The 18,453-nt window shown below is 43.6% G+C and overlaps 1 protein-coding gene and 1 long non-coding RNA gene across 2 annotated transcripts in view; both read left to right on the top strand.

Moving 5' to 3' along the window:
• SYNPR (synaptoporin) overlaps window positions 1–18,453 on the top strand; it is a 160,645-nt gene that overhangs the window by 87,093 nt on the left and 55,099 nt on the right. The window lies entirely within an intron of this gene.
• Window positions 1,074–17,070, top strand: LOC309525576. Its single transcript, XR_014216435.1, has 2 exons — window positions 1,074–1,198; window positions 16,038–17,070. It is a non-coding gene; the product is annotated as an uncharacterized lncRNA (long non-coding RNA).

The raw sequence follows: 18,453 nt of genomic DNA, 5'->3' as shown, positions 1-18,453 counted from the left end.
TTTTAAAAGACTTCCCAAAAAAAGCCTCTCTTTCTCTGTCAGCTAGATGCTTCTCCCCATTTGCCTCTGGCCTTAGAAAATACAGCTCAAGGTTTAAGAGAGGCCCATGGTATCATTTTACTATTTGCCCATTCCTAATTATGTTTATCTCTGCCTTTTTTATCTTCTGTAACATGTAGGGTCAGTGTCCTGTAATTTCAGCTTTTACGACTTTGAGAATTGTTTTCTGCTATAAATCAAAGGGGCCCTTGTCTAGAAGAATAAACATTACCAAGGTTGTAAACTGCTGGTCTTCTGGCTTGAAACTTTTGAAAATCTGAGCTCTCTCTTTAATATACAAGTCCTGATCAAACATTAATAAAATGCAGGCTTATGCCTGATGCCTCATTCCAGTGACAATATTTAAGTACAGATTAAAGATACTAATTACAGTAGGACCCAGTTAATAACTTACATTCTAGACCAACTATGTGTATTCATCAGGTAAGGTGAAATTCATTTTTATGGCTGCCCGCTAAAAGCTCCCCAAAGCAGTACATAAAAAAGTTAACCACAATAAAATACATATTGCAACTACAGTTGCAACAGGCACAACTTGATCAACTGCAAGAAAAGCTGGTTCTCAGACCCTGAAGCTGCAGGATTGACCTTGAGGAAGGTCTGCAGTCCCCACTCCCAGCACTGCTTGTGTGTACACCATACATTTAAAGTACACACCATACATTTAAAGTACACTGCAAGAATCCTGGGCACTCTAGTTTGTTAAGAGTGCAGGGGATTTTAGCTCTATGATGTGTCAACTATAATCCCCAAATTTCTTTAGGCAGTGTTTTAAATGTGTGGTGTGTATGCAGGCTTGGCCTATGCATACAAATCTCTGAAATATGTTTCTGTAAAGCAGTGCTACCATTTTATTAGTTTTCTTTTTTCATTTAAAGTTTGCTTGTTGCTTTCTGTTGCCTTGTTGCAGAAATCCATGCTTCTCAAGCATGTATTTTGAAACCAGAAGGATTGCTCTGAATTTGTTGTTTTTCTTTTGATAGTCCTATCGGTGTCATGAAAAGCGGGCATGCTCTGTCAATACATTTTCTACATATTGCAGGCATATGAACAATCCACACATTCTGTGGAAAGAACCAACCTGACACTAGATGAAAACGAATTGTGAGATGGGGAACAGCATTGAGATGGCCGTTTTGTAAGTTCAAATAAAAAAATTCCTTCCAGTAGCACCTTAAGGACCAACTAAGTTAGTTCTTGGTATGAGCTTTCGTGTGCATGCACACTTCTTCAGATACCGTGTATCTGAAGAAGTGTGCATGCACACGAAAGCTCATACTAAGAACTAACTTAGTTGGTCTTTAAGGTGCTACTGGAAGGAATTTTTTTATTTTGACTATGGCAGACCAACACGGCTACCTATCTGTAATTGTAAGTTCAAGTTCTCATGCGTGAAATGGCAGCACTTTCAGAACTTCAGGTTTATGGAGCCTCTAGCAAATGGGATCTTTAATAAGGGATCCAGAAATGTTATGACAGCACATAGAACAATGCCTAGGTATTGTCCCAAGTTGCAGACCCAATCTGACAGACATGGGACCTGGAATAAGCTCACACTGGGCTTTGTGTGTTGGTTTCTTTTTGTGGCCCACAAGGACATCTCAGGGTGTCAGCCATCAAAGGTCCTTTTTTTTTTTTCTGCCGTTACTACCGGCTCAACTCAGATGGATCCAAGTGTTCAAAACATCATTAAAGGCAGTTCTGCACCATACATTTAAAAAACATCCAATGCACATGACTTCCCCCAAAGATTCCTGGGGGCTGTAGTTTCTACTCACAAAGCTACGATTCCCAGCACCTTTAACAAAGTACTGCTTTTCGTGTATGTTTGTGAGGGAGAAGAAGCTCTTGGAAAGCACTTGGAATCAGTGGCGGAGTTAGCTGCATGGGCGCCCCAAGCAGTGGCCAGGCCGTGTGCCCGGGGGGGGGGGGGAGTTGTGGGGCGGCAGTATGATCCGCCGCATGTGGTGGCACCTTGAGCCGCTGTGCACAGGGGTGGCAGGGCAAGCCCCCCACAGTGTGCCTTTTTGTCACCCCCCAGGGATGACACCTGGGGCGGACTGCCCCAGCTGCACCCCCCCTCCTATGCCCCTGCTTGGCATTAGCTCCAGTTGGCTCTCCAAAAAAGGTGTCTGTGTCAGACTCCACCCTTTTTATTTATTAAATTTATATACAACCCTTTGTCAAAGGTTCACAGGGCAGCTAAAAGTATAAAAACACAAAAATACACAGCATAATAACAAACAAAGCAATAACCTCCCACCATGGATCCTATGTTGGTGATGGACACTAAAGCACTGCCTGGATTGTCCACTTACAGGCACCAAGCCCATCTAATTCTCTGGCCTGCCTTCCATGAACACAGTCTTAACAGTGAATCCGTAAGTGACTGTGGAGGCCAATTCTGGATCCACACGTCCTTCCACAGTGGGGACATAGGTTTCCGGGCAGAAGTTGATCATGGTGAGGGTTTGCCAAATGTTCCTCCCTTTTAGCACGTTTCTCCCTTTCGTCCTGAGTTTGAACATTTTCAAAGTCCATGACAACTTTTGGTAAAGTTGGAGCTAGCAGGGAAGCAGTTGAAGAAGGAGCAAAAAGGGTTTTCTCTTGTGTGTTTGTGTTTCCTTGTGGCTGATTAGCTGTTCTCCCCGTGCAAAGGTCAGAGGGGGCAGGGTTTCTGTTGAGGAAGGTGATTAGCTGTGGGAGGAGCTTATCAGAGCTAGCAGGGCAGCAGTTGAAGAAGGAGCAAAAAGGGTTTTCGTGTGTGTGTGTGTGTGTGTGTGTGTGTTTCTTTGTGGCTGATTAGCTGTTCTCCCTGTGCAAAGGTCAGAGGGGGCAGGGTTTCTGTTGAGGAAGGTGATTAGCTGTGGGAGGAGCTTATCAGAGGTAGCAGGGCAGCAGTTGAAGAAGGAGCATAAGGGTTTTCTTGTGTGTGTGTGTGTTTCTTTGTGGCTGATTAGCTGTTCTCCCTGTGCAAAGGTCAGAGGGGGCAGGGTTGGCAGCAGCGCGCGCCTAGCGGCGCGCACAGTTTGATCCATCGTTTAGATTTAGGGGCGCTAGTCTCAAACGTTTGTTGGGGGAGACCTAGGTTTTTTTGTGGGGGGAGTTATTTGTCCTGTCTTCACGCTTTTTATGATGGAGGACCGCTGTAGCCACCCCAACGACGTTCTCAAGATGGAGGGGGAGGGAACAGCTGCAGTCGCCTGCGGTTCCTGCGCAATGTTTGCCATCTTGCCAAAGGTTGCAGGCAGCTTTACCTGCAGCAATTGCATGTTGATTGCCCTCTTAAAAGACAAAGTCCAGCAACTGGAGGAACGTGTAGCTACGCTCCAAAGAATTAGAGATCTGGAGCTCTTCTTGGAAGCAACAGAGCACACCGTCTCCACCAAGGAGGAGACAGGGGACTCCCCTGAGAAGGAGGCTAGTTCATCAACACAGGAGCCAGATATATGGAGAAACGTGACTCAAAGAAGTAGGAGGCCCAGGGTTCGTTCTGGTTGTTTAGAAATACACAATCGCTTTGAGGTCCTCTCCCCTTGCATGGAAGACGAAGAGCAGACTCCATTTGAGGATCTCTCCCTCATTTCAGTCGATCAGGTATATGAAGACGAGCAGCAAAGTCAGTCCTCAGGGAATGTGCAGGCGACCTTGGAACGGACAGCTCATGGAAGAACCCCGACCAAACCTAAGAGGAGGCGTGTAGTGGTGATAGGGGATTCCCTACTGAGGGGAACAGAAGCAGTGATCTGTGGGCCTGACAAGATGTCTCGGGAAGTGTGCTGTCTCCCCGGGGCTAAGATCCAAGATGTAACTGAACGACTGCAAGGAATCATAAAACCCACTGACAAATACCCCTTCCTCTTGGTTCATGTGGGAACCAATGACACTGCAAGCAATAGCCTCCAGAAGATCAAAAGAGACTACGAGGCTCTCGGCAGGAAATTGAAGCAACTAAATGCACAAATTGTCATCTCATCTCTCCTCCCAGTTGAACGACGTGGCCCAGGGAGAGAGGGAAAAATAGTGGAAGTGAACAGCTGGCTTCGCAGATGGTGTAAACAGGAACGGTTTGGATTCTTAGATCACGGACTGCAGTTTCTTGAAGATGGACTTCTGGCAAGCGATGGGCTGCACCTCACAACGGTTGGGAGAAATGTTTTTGCCAAAAATCTCAGAAACCTCATCAGGAGGGCTTTAAACTGACTAATGTGGGGGAGGGAGACAGTGCTCCTGAAGGTAGGAGCCTATCAACTGATGAAGATGATCATCCAAATGTCATAGACCAAATGGAGCAAACAGCACGCAGACCTAGTGGTGGGAGGAAAAAATCCTTAAATAAGAGACACGGGGGAATGATTAATGGACTTCAATGTCTGTACACTAATGCGCAAAGCATGGGAAATAAACAAGATGAGCTTGAGCTCTTGGTACAGCAAACTAAATATGACATAATAGGCATCACTGAAACCTGGTGGGATAAGTCCCACGATTGGAATGTAATAATGGGGGGATACAATCTATTTCAGAGAAACAGACCAGACAAGAAAGGAGGAGGAGTGGCGTTATATGTCAGGGATGTGTATACCTGTGAAGTGATCCAAGATTCAGAACCTAAAAGCCAAAGTGAGAGCATTTGGGTCAAAATTAAGGGAGATAAGAATAACAGGGACCTCATTGTGGGAGTTTACTATAGATCCCCAAGCCAAACGGAGGACATAGATGATGCCTTCCTGGAACAGATGGCCAAGCATGCAAAAGGAAGGGAGATAGTAGTAATGGGGGACTTCAATTACCCGGATATTTGTTGGAAGTCAAATTCAGCCAAGAGCATAAGGTCAAACAGATTCCTCACTGGCCTTGCAGACAACTTCATTGTCCAGAAAGTGGGAGAAGCAACAAGAGGAACAGCCATTTTAGATCTGGTCCTAACCAATGTTGATGATCTGGTTAGTGGGGTAGAAGTGGAAGGATCATTAGGCGCGAGTGATCATGCTCTTCTGAAGTTTACTATACAGCGGAAAGGAGCAGCCAAGCATACTAGGACTCAATTTCTTGACTTTAAGAAAGCCGACTTCATAAAACTTAGGGAAGTGCTGGGTGGGATCCCATGGACAGTAATACTAAAAGGAAAGGGAGTTCATGATGGCTGGGAGTTTGTTAAGAGGGAGATACTAAAAGCACAACGTCAGGCAATACCAATGAGACGGAAACATGGAAGGTGCCTAAAGAAGCCAGGGTGGCTATCTAAAGAACTTTTAACTGAGTTAAGATTAAAAAAGGATGTGTACAAAAAATGGAAAAGGGGGGAAACCACCAAAGAGGAATTCAAACAAATAGCCAGCACGTGTAGACACAAAGTCAGAAAAGCTAAAGCACAGAATGAACTCAGGCTTGCTAGAGAGGTTAAAAGCAACAAAAAAGGCTTCTATGGGTATGTTCGTAGCAAAAGGAAGAACAAAGAAACAGTGGGGTCACTCAGAGGAGAAGATGGTGAAATGCAAACAGCGGACACAGAAAGGGCTGAACTCCTCAATGCCTTCTTTGCCTCAGTCTTCTCCGATAAGGAAAACAATGCCCGACCTAAAGAATTTGGAGCAAATGATTCAGCAAAGGAAACACAGCCCAAAATAACTAAGGAGATAGTACAAGAATACTTGGCCAGTTTAGATGTATTCAAGTCTCCAGGGCCAGATGAACTGCATCCAAGAGTATTAAAAGAACTGGCAGATGTGATCTCAGAACCACTGGCAGTCATCTTTGAGAATTCCTGGAGAACAGGCGAAGTCCCGGCAGACTGGAGGAGGGCAAATGTTGTCCCTATTTTCAAAAAGGGGAAAAGAGAGGACCCAAATAATTACCGCCCAGTCAGTCTGACATCAATACCAGGGAAGATTCTGGAGCAGATCATTAAGCAAACAGTCTGTGAGCACCTAGAAAGGAATGCTGTGATCACCAATAGTCAGCATGGATTTCTGAAAAATAAGTCATGTCAGACTAACCTGATCTCGTTTTTTGACAGAATTACAAGCCTGGTAGATGAAGGGAACGCAGTGGATGTAGCCTACCTTGATTTCAGCAAGGCATTTGACAAGTTGCCCCATGATATTCTTGTAAAGAAACTGGTAAAATGCGGTCTTGACTATGCTACCACTCAGTGGATTTGTAACTGACTGACTGACCGAACCCAAAGGGTGCTCATCAATGGTTCCTCTTCATCCTGGAGAAGAGTGACTAGTGGGGTGCCACAGGGTTCTGTCTTGGGCCCGGTCTTATTCAACATCTTTATCAACGACTTGGATGATGGACTCAAGGGCATCCTGATCAAATTTGCAGATGACACCAAACTGGGAGGGGTGGCTAACACCCCAGAGGACAGGATCACACTTCAAAACGACCTTGACAGATTAGAGAACTGGGCCAAAACAAACAAGATGAATTTTAACAGGGAGAAATGTAAAGTATTGCACTTTGGCAAAAAAAAATGAGAGGCACAAATACAAGATGGGTGACACCTGGCTTGAGAGCAGTACATGTGAAAAGGATCTAGGAGTCTTGGTTGACCACAAACTTGCTGCCAAGGAGTGTGGTGGAGTCTCCTACTTTGGAGGTCTTTAAGCAGAGGCTTGACAACCATATGTCAGGAGTGCTCTGATGGTGTTTCCTGCTTGACAGGGGGTTGGACTTGATGGCCCTTGTGGTCTCTTCCAACTCTATGATTCTATGATTTCTATGAAAGGCTGTTCTCTAGTTGGAACGCTCACAAGCCAGTGTTTCCCAGTTATCAGTGCTTATGTTACATTTTTTTTTTAGATTTGCCTTGAGAACGTCTTTAAACCTCTTTTGTTTTCCATCAGTATTACACTTCCCATTTTTAAGTTCGGAATAGAGCTCTGGCCTACTACATACTTAGCACAGAGTTTTATTACATGTATCAGTGGAGAGGAGGCAAGGAGTGTCAGCAGAGAGCAGTTTATTTTTTGCAATAGAGATGTGATTTGTACTATTACAGACACATAATTATTGAGGAGCAGAACCAACATTTGCATAATGCAGTAGCCTCTGACTTTGCTCGTTATGTAAGCTAGTATATGCATGTTCAGTTAAGTGAGCCATCCTCTCTACCCTCACATTCTTGATCCTATTTCCAGTGGACACAGGTGGGCAGTCAAATGTTTTGGAAAAGTAATTGGTTGCATTGCGCTTTCCCTGAATTAAACAGCTTCCCTAGCTCTAGTTGCCATAGCAAAGAAGTTGAGTGTTCCCTTGATGCGAGCAATAATTATGGTGATTATGGAATGATTCCCCCCCTTTTTTTGGAGCAGCTATTGCAAGTGGTTATATTCCGGTCCAAAGTACAATGTGAATGACACGTTAATTGTGTTTGAAGAGAAGAGGAAGCTGCTCTTTTGCTAGGGAAATGACTGTGAAACAAAGCCCCAGAGGTGAAACAAAGAACCAGCATAATAGTTCAGTGGCAGCAAAAATAAATGCGCCATGAGAAGGGCACACAGAAAGGACTTCAGTGCCAGCGAAATGTATTCAGTTTGGCCCAGGTGATTGGTAAGCATCTGCTGTGCTGTCAGGGGTCCCCACCTCTGTGCCAGGGGTCACCTAGTGTTGGCAACACTTAAACTCTGCTCCCCCGAACAGTGGCGTAGCGTGGGGGGTGCAGGGGGGGCCGGACGCACCGGACGCAACATCTGGGGGTTAGGGTTAGGGGGCGCAAATCCACGGGTTAGGGGGCGCAAATTACTTGCCTTGCCCCGGGTGCTGACAACCTACGCTACGCCACTGCCCCCGAAGGCCCCAGTTTCCAGACATGCTTCACCAAGCTCACACTTAGATGTCATTCCTAATGGGACCCTCAGGGCAGTGAACAACCATCATAGAAACGTAGCAATAGACCAAGTAACAAGCAAGCTTCTGCTGAAGTGGACTCCAGTCTACAAAAGCGTGTGCCATGTTTAATATTTGGTGTCAGTTCACTGTTGGAGGCAGCATTCTACTGAATACCAGTGCTGTGCTGTTTGCAGCTTCCCATAGGTGTCTGGCTGGCTATGGTGAGAACAGGATGCTAGACCAGACAAGCCTTTGTCCTGCTGCAGATGCTGGTTTTCCCTACAACCTGATGTAGTTTGTGTGCTAAGTCCAAAGAAGGGCATTTACCTTCAGAATGTCAAACAAGAAAGAAAGCAGGACTACTACATGTATTCTGAATAGAACATGACACTGGATGCAGAATTCCTGTTCCATCGCAGCAATGTGAGGCACTGCTAAGCAGGGTCAGAATGAAGCAAGGAAGCATGGTGGTAATAAGGTTGTGTGAGCAGCTATGATGAGCACAGACAAATAAGCCCTCGTACCCGCTGCTGCCAACCTGGCACTTCCCCCATCCTCACAATAGAGCCAGTGTGGTGTAGTGGTTAAGAGCGGTAGCCTCGTAATCTGGGAAACCGGGTTCGCGTCTCCGCTCCTCCACATGCAGCTGCTGGGTGACCTTGGGCCAGTCACACTTCTGTGAAGTCTCTCAGTCCCACTCACCTCACAGGGTGTTTGTTGTGGGGGAGGAAGGGAAAGGAGATTGTTAGCCGCTTTGAGACTCCTTAAAGGGAGTGAAAGGCAGGATATCAAATCCAAACTCTTCTTCTTCTTCTTCTTCTAACTTCTTCCTGGTCCAGATGAACAGCAACAGAACTTAATTCAGCTGAAGCAAAAATAAAATAAAAAATGCATCATTTGCATAATTTATACAGGTTGCAAAATTCGGCTTTTCATGGCACATAATTTTGTTTTTTGATTGTAGCCTACTGTACACACATCCCTGGCAGAGTGTAAACTATTCAACAGCAGCAAAGATGTTTTTGCATGCCTCCCAACTGCACTGGCAACCAGTGAAAACAGGAGTTTAGAATCTTTTGTCTCCCCTCTTCATTTGTCACATACATTATTTGTTTGTTATTTATTAATTTGTTAGTCACTTTATCTTGCCCGGGGCAACCCAAAGCAGCTTAAAACTAACCAAACAGACAGACACACACATCCTAATACATTAAAATCAAGAGGAAAATGAAATATATTAAAAACATCCCATCCACAGATAGGTAAAAGCCAAGGCCTGGTTATAGAGTAAAGTTTTCACCAAGTGAGCCTCCCATATATGCCTATACCTGAAGGGCAGCACCTTGATTATAGAAAGAACTGAACTGAACTGGAGGCAGTGCCAGATTTACGTATAAGCTAAACAAGCTATAGCTTAGGGCCCCACTCTCTTGGGGGGCCCAAAAAAATTTAAAGGGAAAAAACCTGGATGTACATTTCCAAAATATAAGATAAAAAAAGAAATAAAATAAAACCTGCATACAGCAACAGTGTTTTGTGTTGTGTAGGCTCCTATGATGTAAGTAGTGGGCCCCGCCTGCTAGCCTGCTCCGTAAAATATCACTAGTTAGATACCTATTAGGTCCATAAATTACCATATAGCATATATTCAACACACACACAAAAAAACCAGTGACAATTTGTTGTTGACAAAGGACAGCTGGACATATAAAGGGCCCCATTACCTTCAGTAGCTTAGGGCCTCAATAAACCTAAATCCGGCCCTGACTGGAGGTTATACAGTGGTACCTCGGGTTAAGTACTTAATTCGTTCCGGAGGTCCGTTCTTAACCTGAAACTGTTCTTAACCTGAAGCACCACTGTAGCTAATGGGGCCTCCCACTGCTGCCGCACCGCCAGAGCACAATTTCTGTTCTCATCCTGAAGCAAAGTTCTTAACCCGAGGTACTATTTCTGGGTTAGCAGAGTCTGTAACCTGAAGCATATGTAACCTGAAGCATATGTAACCCGAGGTACCACTGTAATCTGTGATAGGGCTTCTGATAGTTGGGACAGAGATCCAAATCCTAACCATGTCTACTCAGAACTAAGTCTTTTTATAAAATTGGCAGGACTTATTCCCAGGTAAGTGGAGTTAAGCTTGTGGCCTAAATTCCCTATTTTTAACTGGAATAGAAGCAAGTAGATGCACATGTTTATTTCTGTCCACCACAGTGAGCTTCTTGATCAGGGATAGGCAACCTAAGGTCCGAGGGCCAGATCTGGCCCATTCACCTTCTAAATCTGGCCCATGGACTTTCCAGGAATCAGCATGTTTTTACATGAGTAGAATGTGCCCTTTTATTTAAAATGCATCTCTGGGTTATTTGTGGGGCCCGCCTGGTGTTTTTACATGAGTAGAATGTGTGCTTTTATTTAAAATGCATCTCTGAGTTATTTGTGGGGCATAGGAATTCGTTCATTTTCCCCCTTCAAAATATAGTCCAGCCCACCACATGGTCTGAGGGATGGTGGACCGGCCCATGGCTGAAAAAGGTTGCTGACCCCTGTTCTTGATGCTAAGCTGATTTCTCTCATCTTTTTATTCATGATTTGCTTTGTAGTTTTCATCTCTGGCCGCTAGAGAGCAACCATGGCTCAGCGTTACTGTCTTTGCTAAAAGAGCATGAAAGTAGTTTGATATTCAGCTACTCAGGAAGGGCAGCGATTCAAGTGAAAGAGCATTTGAGTACAGGGTGCATTGTGGAGGGGTGTGTGTGCTATATTTGCTTTTTTAACAGCTACCCAGCAACTCAGAGTGATCTGATGAGAGACTGTAACAGTGACAACTCAGTGTTGCTATCTCTGAAGTGTGATTGATTTTTGGCAACTGGCAACATGTCTCTGCCACATTCCATGTTTTTTGTTTTAAATAATGATCCCTAAGATACCCATGCAAAATTGCAGAATTAAGCTGATGCCTGCATGCTTCCTTAAGTCACCGCAACCTCCTGCAGCAGATAGCTGGCATACATGAGGTATGGACTTCCTTTGGGAGACAATAGAGTTGGCTGGGAAGGACGTAAAGAGACCTGCTGATCACTTCCTTTCTAGCCACACAAGGCCTCAAAGTCATTTTGCTGGTGAGAGAAAATACGTCAGACCATGAGCCATACTGCCAGTTTGTGACACTGCTGCCCCACCAGGTGGGTGAAAGGGACCAAGAGGATAGGAAATGTGGGAAAGATCAGGGACTTTTATTTGTAAGGGTTAATTTTGTCTTGGGCTGGGCTGGGCCAAGGACGAATCCCAAAAATGGCTCCCCGTTCCCCACAAGGGAAGCTCTACATGTGGATCAAGGGGGAAAGAAAGATCAACATCAGGATCCTCCCACCTGAGGCAGTGATCTCATCTTGCTTTATGTGTGGGCCGGCCCTGAATAAAGATCAGCATTGGGAGCATCTGCCCCTGTGGATTCTGCCGCCTGGGTCAGTTGCCTCATCTTGCCTCACAGGTGGGCTGGCCCTGGTCTTGTGTGTGAGAGGGTGCAGAAGCAAAGGAACTATTCTTCAGCTACTGACATTGTAAGATCTGATCCATTGGGAGCAGCTACTCCTGTGTTGATTGGGAACAGACTGCTGTTTTCATTTCACCCAGATACAAATGTGGCCATTCAGTAAAACCCTGTTGCATTTGATCACAGTGGGCTAGATGGTCAGATGAAAAGTGAATATAGTCAGGCCTTGGAGAAATAACTCTTCAAAAAAATTCCATTAGGTGGCAACTTGGGGTTTTTGATTGACAGATCCTCTTATGAAGCTAATATTGTAAGTTTGGCTATGAGTAAAATAATGATTCTTGTGTGGGAAGCAGGATAAGGAAGACAATTAGTAGTTTAATAACAGCTTTCTGCGGGCTGAATAGTAGCTGGAAACTTAAAGTACAGTTGATGGTAATCAGCTGATTTTTTTTAACTCCTAAATAAAAACAACAGCAGCAAAAAAAAAATGAATATAAACTCATCTTGCTCTTTCTTACCTTTCAGTGTTTTCTGTTTTTGCATGATTGATGGTGCATTTAAACTGCCTTGTATTTGAGAAAGAGAGAGAGAGGAAAAGAGGTTGTTTCTGGAAGTGAGCGAAGCACAGAATAGTGGGCATGGATGAACAGAGCAATGTTAACATGGTGCAAGTAATGCTGTGATGAACTGTGGAGTAAACTGCCTGATACAACAGAAGCTGAAAGGTTCTCCAAGGTTTATGAAGAGAAGATGTATAGATACTTAGTCTGGCCTCCTCTTAAAAATATATATGGAAAGGGATTCTTCTCATGATTTCCCTAGTCATTTTCCCCTGTTGTCCAGCTTTTCTTACTATGTGCAAAAAATGTCTGGATATGCATAAGGTTCAGGGCTGGTCTACCCATAATGCAAGATGTCTGAAAAATGTCTGGATATGCATAAGGTTCGGGGCTGGCCTACCCATAATACAAGATGAGACAACTGCTGCAGTATAGCAGCAGATCTTGATCTCAGTCTTTCTTCCCTTCTTGTTCCTGAAGTACAGTATATCTTCCCTGGCAGGGAGGCAAGCACCATTTTGGGGACCACCAGAGGTGCCAAGATGTCTTGGGCTGGTCCTGCTAAGGCTGATTTGCTTCAGTGGCCTTTTTTCCCCTTTTGAGGAGTCATCCTTATTCTTTAGGATTCAATTCTATTGCATCTATCCCCAGAAGGCTGTTGTATTCTCCCCTCACTCTTGTTTTATTTCTTCTAGCCAGGGGCATGACTAGATACTTAAAAGAGAAACAAATTTGAATATAATGTATATGTATTGTTGCCTCAGGGCAAACTAAGGTGGCAAGTGGGCTTGGGGATGTTCTGATTTCTTTAAAAGTCAGGAGACTGTTACATGCATCTGCCATGTAACATCTAGTTTGTTGTTGTTGTTTAGTCATGTCCGACTCTTCGTGACCCCATGGACCCGAGCACACCAGGCACTCCTGTCTTCCACTGCCTCCCACAGCTTGGTCAGACTCATGTTAGTAGTTTCGAGGACACTGTCCAACCATCTCGTCCTCTGTCGTCCCCTTCTCCTTGTGCCCTCCATCTTTCCCAACATCAGGGTCTTCTCATGAGTATTGGAGCCTCAGCTTCAGGATCTGTCCTTCCAGTGAGCACTCAGGGCTGGTTTCCTTAAGAATGGAGAGGTTTGATCTTCTTGCAGTCCATGGGACTCTCAAGAGTCTCCTCCAGCACCATAATTCAAAAGCATCAATCCTTCAGCGATCAGCCTTCTTTATGGTCCAGCTCTCACTTCCATACATCACTACTGGGAAAAACATAGCTTTAACTATACAGACCTTTGTCAGCAAGGTGATGTCTCTGCTTTTTAAGATGCTGTCTAGGTTTGTTAGGTAAGAAAAATGCCTGGGATTTTACAGGGTTTGTGCTTCCTTACAATGTTTTGTTTCTGTGAATAAAACAAGCACGGGGGTGGGGTGGGGATGTCAGTTGCCTGCTCACATGGATGCCTCGAAATTTGAAATATTTATTGAGTCATGTAGCATTGGGTTGTAAAATTTTGAGGCCAGCTTCTAGAAACATGAAATACTCTTCTAGCCTTGAATACAATCCTAGAACAAGACACTTTCCACCCTTTGCAGAACACCGCTGCTGTTGCTGCCCTTAGAAAGCGAGAGCCAGAGCATATATTTATATTTCTGGGATTTGCTGAAATCCTTATAAAATTTGCCAGGAAAGCTCTAAGTGACTTACGACATGATTGTGACTGCTGAAAGCATCCCAGCTACATGAAGCAGAAGAACAAGAGGTTTGGAGATTTGCTGCCGCACTGTGCATTGAGTTCATAGTCTTGTTCTTTCCCACTCCAAACAATACTGCTGTAAATCAGAAATGATTCTGCTGTAAATCTTAAGGATCCAGTCTGCAAAAACTTTCTTACTGAGAACTGTATTTTTTTTTTAATATTGCTGCCAGGAGGGTGTCTTTGTTTACATTTGGCATGCCAAAAATCCCTCTCTGAAACCAGCTTACATAATAATGTTTCAGCCCTGGTTTACTTATTAGCATTGCAAACTGCAGCAGTAAGCCATGGATTGATGCACGCTCTGTGACATTTGCATTTAGAAATGAAAAGGCAAGTGTTCATTAAGTAGTGTGCCATTTCGAAAAGGAAAGGGGGGGAAATACTTCCAGTTGTATTTAAGGCTTAATTAATTTGTGTGTGTGTGTGTGTGTGTGTGTGTGTGTGTGTGTGTGTGTGTGTGTAAAACGTTCCCCAGATACTTTTTGCCACAAGGGTTATTAGCAAATGCACACTGCCATCTTATTGTTTTAGTTGCTGTGGCTAAGACATCAGCCTATTATAGCATCCTGAAAATGCCTTTAGCCTTGTAAATATTAGAAAAGAGTCTGAATATAAACCACAATAGTTCTGATGGCGCCTGGGAATTAAATTGCATAGTTCTAGAAAGCTCTAAATTGCAAGTATTCAAACATAAGGACTTGAGGCCTGATGACACTTACATGTGTTATGCAGTGCTGCTGTTTTGTTAATGGTTCTCTAAATGGTAGGGGTGAGGTATTTCTGAGAGTACTGACCATTCCTATAATTCAGGTGTGCTTTGAAGGTGTTCTGTGGGCTGAAGCAGCTATCCTCAACACTAGAACTTTCTGTGAAGGACAAGACCAGGGCTGTCTGTCAATGTTTTAAGCTTTTGTTTTTGTTTTGTTTTATAGTGGCTTTATTTTTTTGTCATATTTTTAGGTAGGCTTGAGTTTTCTTTTCATAAAAAAGTGACTAAATGCAATTAAGAATAATAAATAATATTTGCCCATCTACCATTCTGTTGTGTGTACTGCTTAGAAAGGTTTGGAATTAAGTGGTCTTTAAATCTCCCGAAAGCGATAAATCACAACCAGCACACAGGAGACACCTGCAGCCCTATGCTTCCATACCATGCAATTCTACTCACAAGGGAACTCTCTCCCTAGAAAAGCCAGACTGGCTCCCTCCTTGTTGTCCTTCTGCTGGCAGACTTTCTTGTTCCAACAGGGAACTGGCAGCTTTTAATGAAAGGGCTGGTGCCATGCTCTTCTTATTGTAATTATTTGTATGGTTTTATTAGATTATAATAAATTTTAACAATGTTTAATTGTTCTTCATTAATTGTTTCTTCTATGTTTTTAGTGATTCTTATTTTTATCTGTAAGCCGCTTCAATTATTATTATTTTATTTACCATTATTTATTAAATTTATATGCTGCCCTTCATCCAAAGATCACAGGGCGGTTTACAGTATAAGGTTGTTGGGCGCCTGACCCCCACCAGCCCCAGCCAGGGCAGACAGTGATCAAGGATGATGGAAGTTGCTGTCTGAAACATCTGGAAAACCTATTCCCACCATCCTCGATGTCCCTGTCAGGAGAAAAGGCAACGTATAAATAAAATATAAAAAATATAGTAATATTTACAACAAGTTTAGCAAATGATAACCTTATTGCCTCTTTAAGTAGTGGTCAGGTTCCTCGTGGCACAATCTCTTGAATTCCTGTAGGCTTTCTTGTGCAGAGGAAAAGTCCAATTAAGTGACTATATATTTCTCTTCTGATCTTTGCTTCGATCCAAGAATTCTTGCCATGTGAGCAAGAAGCCCTTGCAGTCCCCGGCCAAAGTGCGATGCCATAGCCACCTGTGGTCTCAAGCTGCTCCTGAGGGTCTCCTGACCCTTTGGAACCAGAGTGAGATCTTTCGGGATCTTTGGATCCAAACTCTATGAAACTAGGTGAGAGATGTGGGGTTTAAATAACAGTGACAGGAGGACGCAGATCATTCCCGATTCAATTACAATGGGATTTTGTCAATGGTAAGTTTGGGATTTTTTCCTCCGTGTTTCTCAATCACCTTTTCACACTGTGTTGGATACGCCTGTTGGTCAGTCTTGCATGTTGTTACTCTACTTGTTCTTGCTGCATGTCATTGTGAGATGCGTCTGGAATGTTGACTAAGTGCCTCCTGTGTATCGTCCAGTGTAAAAGACATTCATTCATCAGGCAGCTGTGATTAAGGCAAATTCCGAGTGAATTTGTGAAAGTTTCTTCCTTCCCTGTGTAATCTGTATCTCTCTTTATTTTGCAGAGCTGACAAAAGAGAACGAGGAAAATGAATGGCCTGGCATTGAAATTTCCCCCCAGCAATAGGAGATTAGAGAGAGATGTCTCTTGGGTCTTATTCTTTGGAAGTCCAATACAGTTCACCATATACAAGTATCCCCATACTATGCTTAGGCTATTCGGTTCATTGCTAGACATGGCAGCTTATTATTGGCTTAGCTTCAGAATGTTCCTGCAAGTCACTCCTGTGCCCAAACGGAAATGCAGATTCCATGGACTCTTAAAAAAAGTGAGGCATTGCAAGAGCTTTCATCACCATTTTCTTTTTTCATACCCGTTGTAGCGTGCTTTTATACACTGGAGTGGCATCAGAACAATCCTATGTTATATTAAAATAACATAAAACAGAAGAGGTTTATGAATTATGTAAAGCTATGCCCAGGCTGAAGTGACTTGCTGTTGGGTTTAGTGCAGGGCTGGAGTATTTTGCCCAGCTTTCTCCAGCATTTCATGGGGATAAGAGTGAAAATGCTCCCCCAAAGTTTGATTTTATCTTCGGGCGGGGGGGGGGATTCTAAGACATTTCATGACCAAGATGCAAGTCTTCTTAAATAACCAATGATTTCACACACACATTAATTTTTTTAAAAGAAAAAGTGTGTTGCTAAAAGCAGAAAGTCCACTTCGTTTTGGCCACCAAGGAATTTCAGCTGGAGAATCTGAAGTTCCTGATCACAGAATTTGCACCCTCTTGCCCCCCATTTCAGAATTCTAACTCTCACTTCTGTGTTGTCATCGCTAACACTCCAGCCCAGAAGTGAGAGGCCAAGTTCTTCTCTCAATTATGCTGATTCAATGCCATTAGGTTCGGGAGGGTTGCAGAACATAGCCCAGTGACTCCCTCGGGTTTGGCCCTCTCCTGATTAATTTTTAAAACACATGACGTGCATTAATTTTATTTTGAGATTGTGCTTGTTTTCCTCTACCTTTGATGTAAAACAGAACTGCACAGTGATCTGTCCTCGGTTATAATAATAATAAAAAATGTTTCACTGCAATGTTGTACCTTGTGGTTTTCTTGAGCATGGCTTAGTGGTCATAGAAATGAATTACAAGGCGGCAGCGGCAGCAGCAGCAGCAGTAGCAGTGGAATACAGGGAGAAACAGCCAGTGAACTGATCTGATGTTGATTCAGTAAAATCAAACAGTTTTGCAAATAGTGAGCCATCACGGGAACCCGATTACTTTCAGGAGATAATGTTGCCATGCATTTCTTCTGGACTGGCACACACAGCCACTTTCACAAAGTAAAAGAAGGTGTTTTTGAGAATTCAAATCCTGCTGAAATGTAAGTGGCAGCTCAGTGTTCAGGTTAAACAAGCCACAGCCATGCTGATTGACCCTCCACATTACTCCAAGTTGCAGACTAACAAACCAGGGTGGGTGCAGAGAGCAGAGTCCACACGGTGGACTTCAGCACCATAATCAAAGTAATACCCATTTCTCCTGCTACAAGTTCCTCCATTCTTGGTTCTTTGCAAAGATCCCAAACCAGGATCAGAGAAATGCATTGCCAGATGCCCCCATGTTGGTGCAGGATAGTTTTTGTTCATTTTTTCTTGCTAAAAGATAAAATAATTTAATTTTCTGCTCTGCCTTGGGGCATCTGGCATTGCGTTTCTTTGAGTGTGGATGAGATGAGTGTGTTTAAAAGCATTATCAGGAAGTAAAACTGTTTTCGCTCCGGGGCTGGTTCACACTCATCTCAATTATCTATACAGGCCAGCAAGAAGTATAATGAAAGGTTCAAGGACATCTTCAAGCCAGGCAAAAAGCACTCAAGATACAAAGGAGGACAAGGAGTGAGGACTGGGGAGAGTCCAGAGGACCAGATAGAGTGCAGCATTTGGCCCACCGGCATAAGGTCCCACATCCCTGCTAAAAGCTACCAGTTAAGAGATGAGTTGTCATAGAACTGTAAAATTGTAAGAGATCCCCCATGGGTCATCTAGTCCAAACCCTTGTGGTGCAGGTATCTCAGTTAAAGCATGCATGATGGATGCTGAAACACTCACAGCTTGTTTAAAATAGATGATAGCTGTGCAATGGATCAAACCTCAGCTTTCAGGATTATCTTTGCAAATGGTTCACGGACAGCCAATTTAAGTAAAATATTTGTGCTGTTCTGAAAAGAATTCCCATAAGTGCCAAGTGTGGCGTCAAAACTAATGGCTTTTTCACACATTATACTGCAACCAAAGCCAATTCTAGCTTGCTGGATCATGCACCTTTGTAAGATGTGTATGCAAGCATGTTTGCATCCATGTGTTATCTTTTCAGGTGTGTATTTAAGACAAGATAAGTGTTTATCTAAAAATGCAATGTGTGAAGAATTACCATTACCAGTAAACTACAGGAGTTTAACTGGAGTACAGTTCCTC

The sequence above is a fragment of the Podarcis vaucheri genome, assembly GCF_965113315.1.
Source record: "Podarcis vaucheri genome assembly, chromosome: 2".
Classification (NCBI taxonomy): domain Eukaryota; kingdom Metazoa; phylum Chordata; class Lepidosauria; order Squamata; family Lacertidae; genus Podarcis; species Podarcis vaucheri.
The sequence above is the reverse complement of the archived record's forward strand: the minus strand, read 5'-3'. Positions and strand labels throughout refer to the sequence as shown.